General features: G+C 35.9%; 1 long non-coding RNA gene across 4 annotated transcripts in view; it reads left to right on the top strand.

Annotated features, from left to right (window-relative positions):
- Positions 1-15,538, top strand: part of LOC145683448 (uncharacterized) — a 1,457,912-nt gene extending 1,442,374 nt beyond the window's left edge. For all 4 annotated transcript variants that reach the window (XR_014131102.1, XR_014131104.1, XR_014131098.1 and 1 more), the window contains one exon: positions 14,652-15,538. This is a non-coding gene — a long non-coding RNA (uncharacterized LOC145683448). The remainder of the gene's footprint in view (positions 1-14,651) is intronic.
- Positions 15,539-17,500: the final 1,962 nt, after the last annotated feature.

The raw sequence follows: 17,500 nt of genomic DNA, 5'->3' as shown, positions 1-17,500 counted from the left end.
TATGGTAATGCAGGACATTAAAAGAGTTAAATATAGGAGGAAATATTTGATTTTTAAAGACAATATATGACATTTGACACTGCACAATGATTTGGTGGAGATAGTAATGACTCAATTGGAGGCTTTGAATACCAAAAAGGAGAAACAAATAAACTATAACCCTCATATTGCACGTAATGGGGCGTTTACACTTAGTCCATTTGCGTTCGATTCAGTTGAATTGACGTCATTTTCAACTTAATCGACCGTGTAAACGGGACTTCAACTTAATCGCTTGTTGATCGAAGGCGACTAATCGACTGGCAACTGAATTGAAAGACGTTCTATTTTCTGTGGTTGAAATAATTGAACACATCCATCGATCTGATTCGGCCTAGTTGCTTCGATTTAGTGGCAAATGCAGCGAGTCGATTTAGCCGTGCGACTAAATCGACCAAGTGTAAACGCCCCAAAATGCAGCGAGTCGATTTAGCCGTGCGACTAAATCGACCAAGTGTAAACGCCCCATAACGCAGCAAATAATCTGCTATGAGTGACTAAACAAAGAATGAAGTGATAGAAGACGTTTTATAAAAATGGAAGGAATATACAGGGTGTCTCAAAAGTCCCCTTACATGGGGTAACTCTGTTATTATCAGAGTTACAACAAAATATAAGAGAAGAAACAGTCTTCAATCATGATGTTTTCAATCTAAAAAGGAAGAAGTTTTTAAATCGGACGAGCCGTTTGGGCTGTACACTCTGTACGCACCCAATGTTAAATAAAAATGCAACGTTGCCATTTACCTCGACCCACAACTTGAGTGAATAAAGTTACTGTCTTTAAGGCCAATGTGTCGATAGCAAGCCCCCATTTTAAACAGTAAATTCATTCACTTATGTGGTGGGTCCAGGTAAATGGCAACGTTGCAATTTCATCCGATTTAAAACATTCTTTCACTTTAGATTGAAAACATCATATTTGGAGACGGTTTTCCCTCTTACATTTTGTTGTAACTCTGATAATAACAGAGTTACCCTTCATCAGGCGCTTTTGAGACAACCTCTACATTCAGCAATTTTCGAAAAATATCGATAGAAAAAAAAAAAAAGAAAAGGACCTCACTCCGCTAGGAAACTATTCTTTCTAGATTAGTTAGAGAGAAACTAAATATGCCAGTTTGCAGCATCATTAATTAAATACTATTTCATGAAGTATCAGAAAATAATTAGTAAGTTTTCAATCAAAGCTTATCCGCTCCACCAAATTATCCTCTGAAGAATTTTAGGAAGCAAATTAATTTTATTCTGTTATTTGGAAGTGCAGAGCGAATACTTGAACCCGTATATAATATTATATCAATAGTGCAGAGCGAATACTTGAACCCGTATATCAATAGTAAAATTGTATAACAACACTACCCATGGCTTTGAGTTAGATATTGTAAGAAAAGAAACACTGACCAAAGCTTCAACACACACTGTATTTTAAACTATAATGTGTTACAGTTTTGGATATCTACCATATCCTTCATCAGACACTATAGAACATAAATGAAGATACAGACACAGGGCAGGATTTAGGGGGGTGCACCGGAGCATGTGTATCCCCTCCGTTGTAAACATATACTACCTAAAATGAGGAGCCAGCAGTGAAAATAGCAATACTTTCCGAAAATTTCATGTCATCTATCCGTTTCTCGCTTAAGAAAAGCGGAGTTTTGCAAAAGGCAAAAGTTTAAGTCAAATTCCTCATGCACACCACAAATGTCTAAAGGCATAAAAAAAACAAATTTGATTCAAATGTACTGGTATTTATTGGTGCATCCCCGTCAGAAAACCATACATCCGGCCCTGTACAGACATGTATATATATATAGACCTATAGTCACTCTTATGAAAAAGCCTAATTTCTATTGGCTGAAGCCTTCAGCCAATCCCGGAGGTCCCCGTGTTCACTTTCCAACCAATCACGTCAAAGAAGAATAGAAAAAGCACCAAAAACATTAATGAAGAGAAAAAAGGAGTCATCTGCAGGGTATGGTATGGGGACTGCTATATGTCATATGTAGAAGAAACGGGAAAGAGAATGAAAGAAAGGATAAAACAACAGAAAGATGATGTCAGGATGAAGAAAGATACCAATGCGATATATAAACATGCCAAGGAGACTAATCATGGAATTAATTGTTATAAGACGGAAGTATTGGAGACAGAGAAGAAAATGATAATAAGGAAGTGGAAGGAAGCAGATTGGATAAAGAGGGTAGGAAGAGATACGCTGATGAACTGGGCAGGAGGCTTACCTATTAATGAATTAAGGTAGAGAATTTTGGATAACGTAGACAAGATGAAATTAAAAAAAGGCCCTTATAAGAACCAAAAAATGGCGGAACATGATTGGTTGGAAAGTGAACATGGGAACCTACGGGATTGGCTGAAGGCTTCAGCCAATAGAATTTAGACTTCTTCATAAGAATGATTATATATACCGGTATATATATATATATTAGGGTGGTCCTTAATTTTGAATTCCTAATTTCTTTGGACTCACCCCCTAAAATGATTCCATATGGGACTAAATTAAGGAAGGAGAAAAATTAACTTCATTGAATAATATTAAATTGTGCTCCAAGCGACCTAAAATTTTGAATCCGATTACAGTACATAATATATGAACAAAAACACCAGAGGTGCAAAAAGTGCAGCCAAGTTCGTCAGCCTCAAAAAGTGTTGAGATGAAGATGGATGAGCCAAGTTCCTTGGCCACTGCATCTGAAAGGGACACTGAAACTTGGCGCGAGGTGTCTAACATATTTGAATACATTAAGATGTCTGTTTCTAGATTCACGGCCGGGACATTTCAGTCCTAAGGCTAGTGGTGACCCCCAAATCCACCACGCTCACAAACACCACCCCTAAGGCTCGTTAACGTCATTTACTTTGACACTTCGTGAAGAAATATAAGTTTTCCTTGTCTGGGTTTCGAACCACCAATCTTACTGCAGTATTCTGTATATGTGCCTTAACTCATTAGCAAAGTTGATATTCCTAAGGTTGATGGTGGTCCCAAACCCACCACGCCCACCACCACTATCCCTAAGGTTCCTTAACATAATTTTCCTTGACACCTCGCGCCAAGTTCCAGTGTCCCTTTCAGATGCAGTGGCCAAGGAACTTGGCTCATCCATCCTCATCTCAACACTTTTTGAGGCTGACGAACTTGGCTGCACTTTTTGCACCTCTGGTGTTTTTGTTCATATTTCACTTCTTTTTGTAGTTTACCATATCAATATCGTATATTGGAATTCTCAATTGTGGCATATTGCTGGATTTAAATTTAAAATTGTACATTTTTAAAGGAGTCATAATGTGTCACATACAACATTAGTTCCCAAGGGCTCTCCCACTGGGAATCGAACCCAAGACCTGTACAAGAAAGGCGCACATGCTAGCCACTAGAACAGCGGGGAGGATTTATTCTATCAAATATCTGTCAGAGCGTTATGTCCAAACGAGATTCCAATTCATTTACCCGAACTACAAAATCACGATCGCTAACATCTCATTTTTCATTGCCTAAATACAAAGAGTATCAACAGGGCCCAAAACCCTGGATGCTGAATCCTCGCTGCTACATCACTAGACATAGCTGGTGTTTCAATATACCTAGTTGTTCTCTACTTTTTCACATTGCGAAATTACGGAGTTCATTACATGACGCGCATGTTACGCAGTTTCATACTGCCTCGGGTTTTCCTTCCAATGATATACACCTTTCAAAAAGCTTGTAAACTTAATAATATTTGCCACCAACATATCCTAACTGTATGTAAAGCTACATGAACTGGCATAAATTAAAGGGGTGCTTCCGGTTGACGTGGAAAGTTGAAATGATGAAGGGGGATGAAGAATTTTCCCACGTTATTTAAATGGGTCTTTTTTTTTAAATATAATCTCATGTTTTAGGAACTTGGAATTGGAATAAAAAATTGAAATTCGGTATGCTTGTACGTTTTCATTAGTATTACCTAAGTAAATCAGTAAAAATAGACAATTCCAACTTTAGAGTGGTTTTCTGGGGAACTGAAAAATCTTTCCCATAGTACGTATTTATATGCGACACCTTTTACACCCCAAAATTATACGGCACTTCCTGTAGAGCAACAATGATTAAATTTGACGTGATTGTAGATTTTCGGAACTAACCGACAGAAAAATTGCCAAAAGTGAATATTTTTAATTTTTAGGGAGTCTAAAGGGGAAATGAAGAAATTCCCCATGCTATTTAAATAGACCTTTTTTTGGACAAATAATCTCATATTTTAGGTACTTGAAATTGGAATACAAACGTGAAATTCGGTATGCTTCAACGTTTTCGTTAGTATTACCTACGTAAGTCAGTAAAAATGAAAATATCCAAATTTAGAGTGGTTTTATGGGGAACAGAAAAACCTTTTCCATGTTATTTATATTGGAGGTCTTCTACACCCCAAAATGTTTAGGCACTTCCGGCAGGGTTAGAATGATGAAATTTGGCACAATTGTATCCTCCCGGGACTAACCAACAGGAAAATTGCTAAAATTGAATATTTTTAATTTTTAAGGAGTCTAAAGGAAGATGAAGAAATCACCATGTAATTTAAATAGGCGTTTTTCTGGAATACAAAATCTTATCTTTTAGATAGTTGAAATAGGAAAAGAAACTTGAAATTCGGGAATTGTAAGCTTAAAAGGTGTGAGGAAGTAGGACGAGCAAAGGCGAGGGTGTGGGGGCGAACCCCCGAAGGGCAAATTCAGAAAATATGAAGAGCAAAAGGCACGAAATTCACTGTTGATGAAAAGGATGATATGTAAGAGATTCTCACTGTTCACAGATAGAGACACGAAGTATCAAGAACATTTTTACACAACGACTGTGGTAACTATAATATAACTCTGATACCAATATATTTACTAAATCGGTTACATTTTGTTGCTAGTCTCACATAAATTCGAACAATTGGATTTCTCATTTCTTCGAAAACTTCATTAGGACAGTTTTTTGCCTATAAAAATTTCCCATAGCACATTCCTCAGATTTCGTACTTTTTCCATACTTAGGTCGTTATAGGGTACCTTTATGCAAAGTTTCAAGTTTCTATCTAATTGGGAAGTACCTAATCAATTTGATGAGTGAGTGAGTGAAACGATTTTTTTCCTGGCTAAGGACAGTTTTTTGCCTATAAAAGATTTCCCATAGCTCATTCCTCAAATTACGGACTTTTTCCATACTCAAATTGTTATAGGGTACCTTTATGCAAAGTTTCAAGTTTCTATCTCATTGGGAAGTACCTAATCAATTTGATGAGTGAGTGAGTGAAACGATTTTTTTCCTGGCTAAGGACAGTTTTTTGACCATAAAAAATTTCCCATAGGACATTCCTCAGATTTTGGACTTTTTCCATACTCAAATTGTTATAGGGTACCTTTATGCAAAGTTCCAAGTTTCTATCTAATTGGGAAGTACCTAATCAATTTGATGAGTGAGTGAGTGAAACGATTTTTTCCTGGCTAAGGACAGTTTTTTGCCTATAAAAGATTTCCCATAAGACATTCCTCAGATTTCGGACTTTTTCCATACTTAGATCGTTATAGGGTACCTTTATGCAAAGTTTCAAGTTTCTATCTCATTGGGAAGTGCCTAATCAATTTGATGAGTGAGTGAGTGAAACGATTTTTTTCCTGGCTAACGACAGTTTTTTGACCATAAAAAATTTCCCAAAGGACATTCCTCAGATTTTGGACTTTTTCCATACTCAAATTGTTATAGGGTACCTTTATGCAAAGTTTCAAGTTTCTATCTAATTGGGAAGTACCTAATCAATTCGATGAGTAAGTGAGTGAAACGATTTTTTTCCTGGCTAAGGACAGTTTTTTTGCCCATAAAAGATTTCCCATAAGACATTCCTCAAATTACAGACTTTTTCCATACTTAGGTCGTTATAGGGTACTTTTATGCAAAGTTTCACGTTTCTATCTAATTGGGAAGTACCTAATCAATTTGATGAGTGAGTGAGTAAAACGATTTTTTTCCTGGCTAAGGACAGTTTTTTGACCATAAAAAATTTCCCATAGGACATTCCTCAGATTTCGGACTTTTTCCATACTTAGATTGTTATAGGGTACCTTTATGCAAAGTTTCACGTTTCTATCTAATTGGGAAGTACCTAATCAATTTGATGAGTGAGTGAGTGAAACGATTTTTTTCCTGGCTAAGGACAGTTTTTTGAGCATAAAAAATTTCCCATAAGACATTCCTAAGATTTCGGACTTTTTCCATACTTAGGTCGTTATAGGGTATCTTTATGCAAAGTTTCAAGTTTCTATCCTATTGGAAAGTACCTAATCACTTTGATGAGTGAGTGAGTGAAACGATTTTTTTCCTGGCTAAGGACAGTTTTTTGCCTATAAAAGATTTCCCATAGCTCATTCCTCAAATTACAGACTTTTTCCATACTTAGGTCGTAATAGGGTACCTTTATGCAAAGTTTCAAGTTTCTATCTCATTGGGAAGTACCTAATCAATTTGATGAGTGACTGAGTGAAACGATTTTTTTCCTGGCTAAGGACAGTTTTTTGACCATAAAAAGTTTCCCATAGCTCATTCCTCAGATTTTGGACTTTTTCCATACTCAAATTGTTATAGGGTACCTTTATGCAAAGTTTCAAGTTTCTATCTAATTGGGAAGTACCTAATCAATTTGATGAGTAAGTGAGTGAAACGATTTTTTTCCTGGCTAAGGACAGTTTTTTGCCTATAAAAGATTTCTCATAAGACATTCCTCAGATTTCGAACTATTTCCATACTTAAATCGTTATAGGGTACCTTTATGCAAAGTTTCAAGTTTCTATCTCATTGGGAAGTACCTAATCAATTTGATGAGTAAGTGAGTGAAACGATTTTTTTCCTGGCTAAGGACAGTTTTTTGCCTATAAAAGATTTCTCATAAGACATTCCTCAGATTTCGAACTATTTCCATACTTAAATCGTTATAGGGTACCTTTATGCAAAGTTTCAAGTTTCTATCTCATTGGGAAGTACCTAATCAATTTGATGAGTAAGTGAGTGAAACGATTTTTTTCCTGGCTAAGGACAGTTTTTTGGCCATAAAAAATTTCCCATAAGACATTCCTCAGATTTCGGACTTTTTCCATACTTAGGTCGTTATAGGGTACCTTTATGCAAAGTTTCAAGTTTCTATCTCATTGGGAAGTACCCAATCAATTTGATGAGTGAGTGAGTGAAACGATTTTTTTCCTGGCTAAGGACAGTTTTTTGACCATAAAAAATTTCCCAAAGGACATTCCTCAGATTTTGGACTTTTTCCATACTCAAATTGTTATAGGGTACCTTTATACAAAGTTCCAAGTTTCTATCTAATTGGGAAGTACCTAATCAATTTGATGAGTGAGTCAGTGAGTCAGTGAGCCTGAAAACTGCATATTTTGGGGGTCCAATACTCGAATATGGTTGAAGGTAGGAATGTGAGATTTGGCATATGAGTACATCTGTGAGATATCTCCTAACATTCTAAATTTCATGTTTCTACTCTTAATAGAATCGTTTTTACGAAGCCTCCAAATCGGCGATTTTACCCAAAACTCTTGTTCGTGTATAATATGCTTACGGCAGTGCAGGCCAGTTTTCATTTGCTTCGTGGAACTTGGCTGCCATGCACTTCCGTGCATGTTGATATGGGAAATATCTGGAATAAAATCTTGTAATTTAGAAACGACTTAAGGGAACGCAAAAATACCCTGGGTAATGGAACTACGGGAAGAAACAAATTTAATGTTTTATAGTATTGTCACAGCGGCCATCTTGAAGTCCGCCATCTTGGATTCAGATCAAAAGTTTCAAATAGGAAGAGGGTCATGTGACATATCTTTTTGAGGTGGCGTTTCATGAGAACCACAAATCTGGCACTATTTTAAAGATAACCTTAGTCGTCTAAGAATTATTACCTGTGAAAATATTTCTCTTTTTCACAAGTAACAACTCTTACACAACTAAATATAAAAATATGAGTTTGGCTCGAAAAGAACAAGAGGGATATGCTTGGCTTCATTAGAAAGAGGAACGCAAAAGAAAAATGCACTTCTGAAAATGATTTGTATGAATTTTACACCAAAATACACGGAGGTAAGCATTTCAAGAAATTAAGAGTAAAAACCAGTAATACTGTTTAAAAATATTTCTCTTTCGCCAACATTTTCGTTTAACGAAGCAAATAGAAACGGGTCTTCGGAGAGCATGAATTTTTCTGATACGACTATATGTCCAAGCTTGATTTAAATGTGATCAAGTATCCCATTCATCATTACAAGACCTGCAATTTTTGAAAGCTTTGTACAGTTATAGGCAAATAAATAATGAATTATCTGAAGTGGCTCTTTCTAAATTTTCTCGGCATCTCTGGTACTTGAAGGAGGAATACATAGCATTGGAGTTTTTTGATGATGAAGTTAACATAGTGGAAAAACAAAAATTGGTTGAAAGAATTAAAACTGTAAGGAAAAACCGTGAAGCAGCAAAGAGGCTTGACGCAAGGATAATACGATAAAAATTCTTGCGAAAAGAGAAATCAGTGATTTTGATACAACAAACAGTTTTTTCTCGTGAGATTTAAAATACCCAAAGGGTTTCTTGAGTGTGGTCCGATTTCATGGTCAAATAACAATGACTATCTTCAAAGAAAGACAATAGTTAAATTCATCTCCGTAATAAACGATGCAGCAGAAAGGGAAGTGAAACTAACAGAAGATTACAACATCGTTTTTACGAAAAATGAGTATCAGAAACAGTTTCTTTTGCACATAGTGAATTCTCATAGATAATCTTTTCCTAGATGTGACAAAAGTGAACTGTGTAGTATATAAGATTGAAAACCTATTGAAAACTTACTCCAAAGCTACAGTACTACATAAATAAGTGATATTTCAATTTCTTCCATGTTATATTTTTTCGTTTTCCTCATAATGGTCTATGAATCGTCCTGATGGAAAAACTTATTGGTAGTTCATGGGGAAACAAAGATTTAACTTTCTCTAGCAGTTTGTTTCCAGTTTATGTAAAATACTTCCAAAATTCTTACAAATCTGTGGTCCATAACTACAATAAAATAACATTACATCGAAGCATTTCGTTTTTCACACGTAATAACTCTTACAAGATTATGGGTAGCTTAAAAATAATAAGAGATTTGTGCTTCTAGGAAAACGTCACCTCAAAATGATATGTAACATAACCCTCTTCCTATTTGAAAATTTTGACCTGAATTCAAGATGGCGAACTTCAAGATGGCCGCCATAACAATGCAATACAAAATTGGTTGCTCATTTCCTCTAGTTCCATTATCCAAGACATGTTTCCATTCCCTTAAGCCGTTTGTAAATTGCAAGAGTTTATTCCAGCTTTTCCCCATATACTATGTATTGTAAACGCATTCAAAATTTTAGGTCGTTTGGGGCACCATTTAAAATTATTCAATGGATCTAATTTTTCTCCTGGCTTAATTTTGCCCCATATGGAACCATTTTAGGGGGTGACTCCAAGGAAATTCCTAAATTTATCTTTCCCCATATAAATAAGGACCACCCTAATATATATATGGCACTATTGGTTCGATGTATCAAGCTTTTATAGCTTATACCCTAAGATGAAATCCACAGATATGATTGTTTTCTTAGTTGTATTCTCAAGCGGGAGATGGGGGAGTCGGGAGGAAAGTTTCATTGAGAATTTTGGGAACACTCAGCTTCCTGAAGAGTTAGATCGACAATCGTATTCAAAGCATGCAGAAATACTTAGAATGTGGTTGAATCTATTTTGAAAGATTGTGAAAATTAAGCTGTATTACAAAACCTATCTTTTACAAACAGCTGCTGCAGTTAACCATGCATCTCTGAGACATGTTGAATATTGGAGGCAAGTGCCTTTCAGATTCTCAAAATCAAGTATTTCTAATTTTTAGTAAGGGGGAGGTAACATATAATGACAATTTCAATATGGTATAATGAGTTACGGTGGAAATGGTCATCTGTGACATGTAATGGCAACTTTGGAAAAATATTGTTCAGATCGAAAGGAACACACTCCAATTTTGCAAGTTAATGTAGTGAGGAAGTTGGTTCACATCTACAAGAAGTATTTACAAGGAAGACCTAAAGGTTTTTAAAAGATAAAAAATGCTTTTTTAAGATTTAGAAAGATAAAAGAAGATTTTTTAAAAGGCTCTACTCTTTTATCGATTCTAAAGATTCTTATTAGAAACAAAAAATACTAAAAATACATATGGTCAAATGGTGTAATTGTGAAACAAAAAAACATATTTTTGAGTGTACAGCAAAAACTGCTTGGGTTAGAAACATAAAAAGATACCATTATATACGATACACAAACATCTTTGAAAATAACTCAGATGCTTTTCGGTATCACAATTAATTTTTCTGGAGAAAATGAAAACATATGTTTAAAATACATGTGTTTTTGAAACAGCAATGGGTATATTGTGAAACATCCGCATAACTTACAGAATTGAAGACTTTAATGAATACTGGAGCTGTAATAACATGCTTTATGTATAATGTTTCACATGTCAAAATTTGGTGAAATCATCTCTGATAGTTACTCAGTTATTCCCTATCAAAAATTTAATGATTAATAACTTGTATTTTTGGTACTTATTTATCAATAGCAACTTTACAAGTGAGAATGGAGAGCAGGTTTGGAGTTAAGAAAAATTATTTTCATGTTTTGTCTTCACCAAAAATTCCTTTGTTTTCATAAAAAGCTGGATATCATGCAGAAAATTTCAATTATAAAATATCATGCTGTTTTCGTGATTGAACATATCCCATTAAACGCGAAAAAACAAAAAAATAAAAAATGTTCCTTTCACAGCTTGTGCTGAACAATAAATGTAGACACGCTTACGTCTATCACCAGACTTCTGTCTATCACCAAACATTACTATTGCGGGAATAGGCATATGCCAATGATATCCGACGCTTAAATGATTGAAATGTCCCGATACTGTAACAATATAACTATAAATGATACCATTTCGGTGACCTTCTTTAAAATTTGCCAGAACAAAGTCTCCTGGTCTAACGCGCTCTGTTTCAGGGTACTCTATTTCGACGAAATGTCAGGTTGAAGATTATCCAAATTCTCATCATCAGAAGATGCTGTCAGACAAGCAAGCATTCTTCAGCAAGCTTCAGCAAGACATTCTTCGTTGCTGCTCGAAGAGTCACGAGCCTTCTATTCCTTACTTTTAGATGCTCTATGACATAATGGCACTGAAACATCATAGATAGCATGCAGTCCTTCATATATTTAAGGGTTATCACGTTCAGAATATAGCCCCACACAGTGTTTCATAATAATTACTGGAGTTTTGACCCATGTTACCCCTCCACCATGCATCACATCACACATTACTTACGTGGCCTGAAAAGCCCGAAACATTCTCTACAAAAATATATGTTTAGTCAATTAGTTACTTATTTGGTATACGAGATATAACAAAAGATTTGCAAGAAATAATGAAAGTTATTTCGTTGAAAAATGGGTACTGTCAGATCATATTTTTTCTCTAGAAACTGTCATACTTCAGATATTTGAGATATATGCAATAGATACAGCAATAAATTTATTGTCTTGTCATATTTTTCTTGAGACTTCAAAGTCACATTATACTGAAGAGACAGAGGTGTTTCACAATAGCAGCACTTTTTCTGTGTTTCGCAATTACCCCACCTGCCCCTATAAGTGATTTCTTTTCCTCCTTTAGAAGAAACATCAACATGTATAAATTTCAATACTTTGATGTGCTCGTCGTAGGAACAGACACGAACAGTTAATTTTCTGATCAACGACTACTGAGAAATGCCAAGTTCAAAATTTGTAAACTGGGACCAGTGGGATAGTATTGTAAGGTGAGATAGTGTGGTGAGGAACGGCCTTATAGTGAGCGTTTTCCTTGCATTCGAAGTCCACGTTAATAATAGTTTTTAATCTTTACATCCTTGGAGATCCACAAAATGGAAATCACAACTCAGCTTAACAGCACTCTTTCTGCTCTCCCCCGTGGCTATATGTTTAGCGAACATGGTTTTGGCAACTAGAGCACAATTTCCGGTAGAAGCTAATGTGAATTCGATTCCATATTAAGCTAAGGTTACATAGCTAAGTATTGCAGGGATGCTAAACCTCAAATCAATCAATCAGTAGTTGCCCCCACGTAGTGTGGTCGTTAAATATCTTGCCTTTGGTGCGAGCGGTCCTGCGTTTCATTCTTGCTGGAGGCACAAGATCAAGAAATTGTAACAGCTTTTTCGGGCCAGTCACCCTAAGTGAGGTTTTTCCTGGCTTTCCTTATTTACATAAGGAAAATGCCCAGATGGTACCTAATATGCAGATCCCAGGCCCCTTCCTTCCTTCCAACTTTCCCGGATAGTGTGCTCGACGAGGGACGTCATCCCTCATACGTGACGAGCTTAAGTCCGTGGACGCCGACTAATGCCGAGAAATATTTGTAAATAAATAAACAGCCCTCTCCGCTGGTCTGGCGCGCATGTCTTCGGATCGACACACGGGATCCCGATTCAATTCCTGGTAGAAGAGTCTTGAAAAATGTGAGCACATTGTAGTGGTTAGGGTTTCAACTTATAGTTCACGTCCCATATAGCCCCGGTACTGAAAGTGGCGCTAAATTCCAATTCACCAAGCCTATCACTTCAACTCAAGTACATAGTTCACGGCTAATACTGAAAGGGATAATAGATTCTAACCCAACTAGCCAATCACAACTCAGCTATATAGTCAATGACCCATATAACCTCGGTACTGAAAGGGATGCTTAAATTCTAATCCAACAAGCCAGCACCTTAACTTAGCTACATAGTCAATGACCCACATAATCTCGGCACTGAAAGGGACGCTTAAATTCTAATTCTAATCCAACAAACCAATCACCTCAACTAAGCTACATAGTCAATGACCCACATAATCTCGGTACTGAAAGGGACGCTTAAATTCTAATCCAATAAGCCAATCACCTCAACTCAGCTACATAATCAATGACCCACATAATCTCGGTACTGAAAGGGACGCTTAAATTCTAATCCAACTAGCCAATCACCTCAACTCAGCTACACAGTCAATGACCCACATAATCTCGGTACTGAAAGGGACGCTTAAATTCTAATCCAAGAAGCCAATCACCTCAACTCAGCTATATAGTCAATGATCCACATAATCTCGGTACTGAAAGGGACGCTTAAATTCTAATCCAACTAGCCAATCACCTCAGTTTAACTGCAATCTTGCAAAATCATCAGAGTAACACATCAGTTATTTAACATTTCTAAAGACTAAATATTTACTAAGGCAGTAATGCTTATATTTCTGAGTAATTATTAATATGTTTAATTCACAATGAGGAAATAGAACTATTATTAGCTTTGATACATTATGTCATTATTAGAGCAACCCACATTATGTTTTGTTTTTTGTTTTATTATGCTTTATATTTTTTCCAAATTATGCTTTATTGTTAATTTCAATCATTGTTTTACATTAATCGTGTATAATGTAGAATATTTACTATACATTAAAAAATCTAAATATCTTGATCTATTTATTAATATTTTATGAAGCAATTTCTTTCATATTTAATGAACTTTCTACTTAAAGCACTGTAAAGAGATATGCTTTGCACGAATCAGTTTTTCTATCACTTGTGTGCACCTTAGAGGTGCATATATACAGAAAGGGAAAGTATACAAAAAGGTGCACAAAAAGTACAGAAAGTGCTCAAGTTCGAGAGATACACATAACAATATAGTGTGGAGTTCTTGTGTACTATTCATTGTTGGCGGAAAGTTTTCTTCTTTTCTTTTCTTTCTTTTCTCCACATCAAAGGATTACACAAAAATTTACAGAAATAAAAATAAACTTTTCATTGTTGCATTATGTTCTCAGTGATTTTGCATTGTAAATGAAATCTTTAAGTTTTATGTCCCATGGTTATGCCGGTTAGGCTCAAGGAGACGGTGATGATGAGAAATGAATGAATTGGTGGAATGAAGAAAGTGGGAGGAAACGGGAGAACCCCTAAAAACCCACGAGCACGGTGTTTATCCACCACAAAGTCCACACGGCGCGATCTAGGATTGAACCCGGGACTCCAAGCACCGGAGGTGAACGCTCTACCACTAAGCCACCGCGTCCCCTGCATTGAAAATATTTTAAAAAAAATATTAATATAGTATATGTTAATCTTGCAGTTAAATAGAATTTCCAAGAATTATGCTATATATTTTAAATTATGCTTTATTTTCTAAAATTATGCTTCATTACGTTTTTAAAATTAGTTTCTTCTCGACCCTTAGACAATCACAAGCATGTGCAAGGTACCAACCGTATATGTAAATTGCTATTATGCTTTTTATGCTTTTTATGCTTTTGGGTTGCTCTAGTCATTATGAATGGTTCAGCAATTCTTGTCTTTGATAGCGAATGTACATGTCTAATTCAGGATCTTATTTCTTGTGATCAATACATTTATTTCTTTCTTTATTTATAATATGTAGTCTCATTGCGTGTTTCTTTGTCTTTCCAGTGACGCAATCGACTATAGACTGTCTAGTCTCCGGCGAAATGCAGCCAATCATATGTAATGAAGGACGGTGCAGAAGAAAGTATTCTGCAGAGGGACGAGGTTATATTTTGCAGAGGAAGATAGTCCAGATGTGAAAGCACGGCTTCGCTTCATGTGCACTTGTAAATTATGAAATAGTTAACGCCACATTCTTTATGGAGAATCAATCTATTTGTACTAGTGGAATCAATGGGCACCGTGTGGTGTGTTATGCCGTGACAAATGTTAACTTAACAGTCTACTATGTGGAAATTCCTTAAATTTACGCTCTAAAATACTGTTTACATTCCTGTTGTGTGAAGGTTACTAGTGCAAATCTTCGAGTTTGAAAGTGTGTCATGTACTCATCACTTTCATACTACTCATATTGTTTTATCGATCGTTGAGACTTAATAAAGTATAAGAACTAGAAGAAGTTTTCTAAACAAAAATCCCAAAGCGCAGTCTTAAACTAACCTCGGACATTTTTTCCGATCTCCGTCTATTTCATACAACTTCCTAGAAAACTTGTCTTAATGGATATGGAAACAAAGTGTACGGGGGACGGTTGTGTGTGACAAGGACAACACTGTGAAGTGAGAAGGTAAGCGTTTCCCGAGTGACGAGAAAATGACGTCACAACATCACGAGGCGGCGCGAGAGCAATTGTCATGTGAAACTCCATCTCCGCGGGACTCGCCGTCGCTGGTCCAGCGTCCCTTGCTGAGCCGGCGATCTGGCCCTCGGAAGGGCACGCGTGTGGAATTCATTGACTCCGATTTCTCGATGGAGTTGGAAAGCGGGGGAAGTGGTGATCGTGCCGGTGGAGGAAGTGGGCATGCAGAGGAATACGGGAGAAAGAAGGATATCGAAAGGTAAGTTCATTTCCACTCAGAAAGCTTACATAAATAATGGTTTCAGTCTTCTTTTGCTGTGTAAACACTTACATATGAGAATAACAGCGTGACTGTTGTGACAAACTATACGAAGAAAGTTCCCACAGACAAATAAAGAAAAACAGAAGCGCGCACCAACTTAATAAAGCTTGTTCCCATTCAAGTATGACCGTCAATATTATTAAAATATGTGTATAAAGCAAATGCTTTGTACCTAGAATATTAACCAAGCAGAAGTCGTCGTATGTTGGAAAAAGTATAGGAAATAGAACTTGCTGAATATAAAGCAACTTAGTTTTCTTTTCTCTTTTCAGCGAAACGGCATATTCACTGTCATTATTTCTTTTTTTCTTTTTAATTTCTTGTTTCGCCATTATCTCTAAGTGTTACAAACTTACCAACTTTTTTTTTTGTTTCTTGATTTTGGTGATTAAGTCCCGAGTTCGATTTTGTCCCGAGCTAGAAGTATGAGACTCAGATTTCATATTCTAAACTAGGCGCACGTCTTATACGATATTAGTCTCCAAAATGCACGTTAAAGTTCAATCAATATTGATATTACATTTATTTTCTACAACTATATCCTTCATAATTACTGGGTGCACGATGATTAATAGTTCGATTCCCGATCACCCAAGCTTTTAGTGGATAACATCATGTGCGTGGGTTTTCTCGTGGTTCTCCCGTTTCGTTCCATCTTCTCATTATTCCAATTTTGTAATAATCAAACATTTTCGTTTATCACCCGTCTCGTTTTGCCTAAAAGGCATAATCGTATGACGTAAAACAAAGCAGACAAAAATAATAGTACCATTCCACTATTACTTCATAAGTTACGTTTATATTAAATGCATTTTATACTAGCAGTTATGTGTATATAAAATTTCAAATACTATATACAGTAATAAAAAGAGTGCTATAAATTTCGATTACTTCTCTTTTATCTTAAGAGTACATTATTGTGTAAGACAGCCATGCGCAACACCCGGCCCCCGAGTCAATTCTGGGCTATTGAACCCTTTAATCCAGTCCGCCTGACCCATTGTTGAAGATGTATTTCTTACTTAATCTCTTAAACGGAACTGAAATTTTTTCCTAGATAACTGATGTCCATCTTGGAAATTCTCCTCATTAGAACATCAGTATATAATCAAACATCGAGAAATTACTCCAGAATATAAATGGTCAAGTTTCTCATTAAAATGGTAAATAAGTAGATTTTTTTTTTTTTTTGCTTTTTTATTAGTAAGTAAATATGTTAGTTACCATTATAACAGATTTTGTGTCCCTATGATGTTAGTGTACGATGAACGAGTTTCTGCATTGAATACGTACGGCCCTCGATGTCAGTAAGTCTTTTGTGATTGATCCACCTCCAATTCCAACTTGCACATGCATGGACTAAGAGAAAAGTAACTTTGGGTTTTCAAGCTGAATGCTCTCATGTTTTATTAATTGAAAACGTTTCTACTGTTTTGCGCTTGAGATTCGACTTCAATTCCCCCAAATTTAAAACCCACTTTAAATTATATTTCTTCATCTCTCAGACTTGAACTAAGATCACTATTATATATAGAAGAAAAATATAAGTTGATCTATATAAGAAAGTTATTTTCTATTTTTCATTAAATTCATTAAAGCAGCTTCAGGATTTAATAGACAATGAGACCATAATAATTTTTATTTTATTTAGTACTAGCAGCGTTCACCCCGCTTCGCTGGGGTCACCCCGGAACGCAATAAACCTTGTTAATTAGATAATTTTTACTTTTTCGCTTTCAAGTGATATGATAAAAACCATAGTAGATTGCAGTAAATGATAACATTATATCGCCTGTCATTTATGTTAACCCGCCGAGTGACACGGTCATGCGGGTTGCATATAAATACGTTTATTTTTACCTATGATGAACTAACAAAGGATTTGTACGTTAT

This window comes from Thermobia domestica, chromosome 4, assembly GCF_964235325.1.
Source record: "Thermobia domestica chromosome 4, izTheDome1.hap1.1, whole genome shotgun sequence".
Taxonomy (NCBI): Eukaryota; Metazoa; Arthropoda; class Insecta; order Zygentoma; family Lepismatidae; genus Thermobia; species Thermobia domestica.
This window is presented reverse-complemented; position numbering and strand designations above follow the sequence as displayed.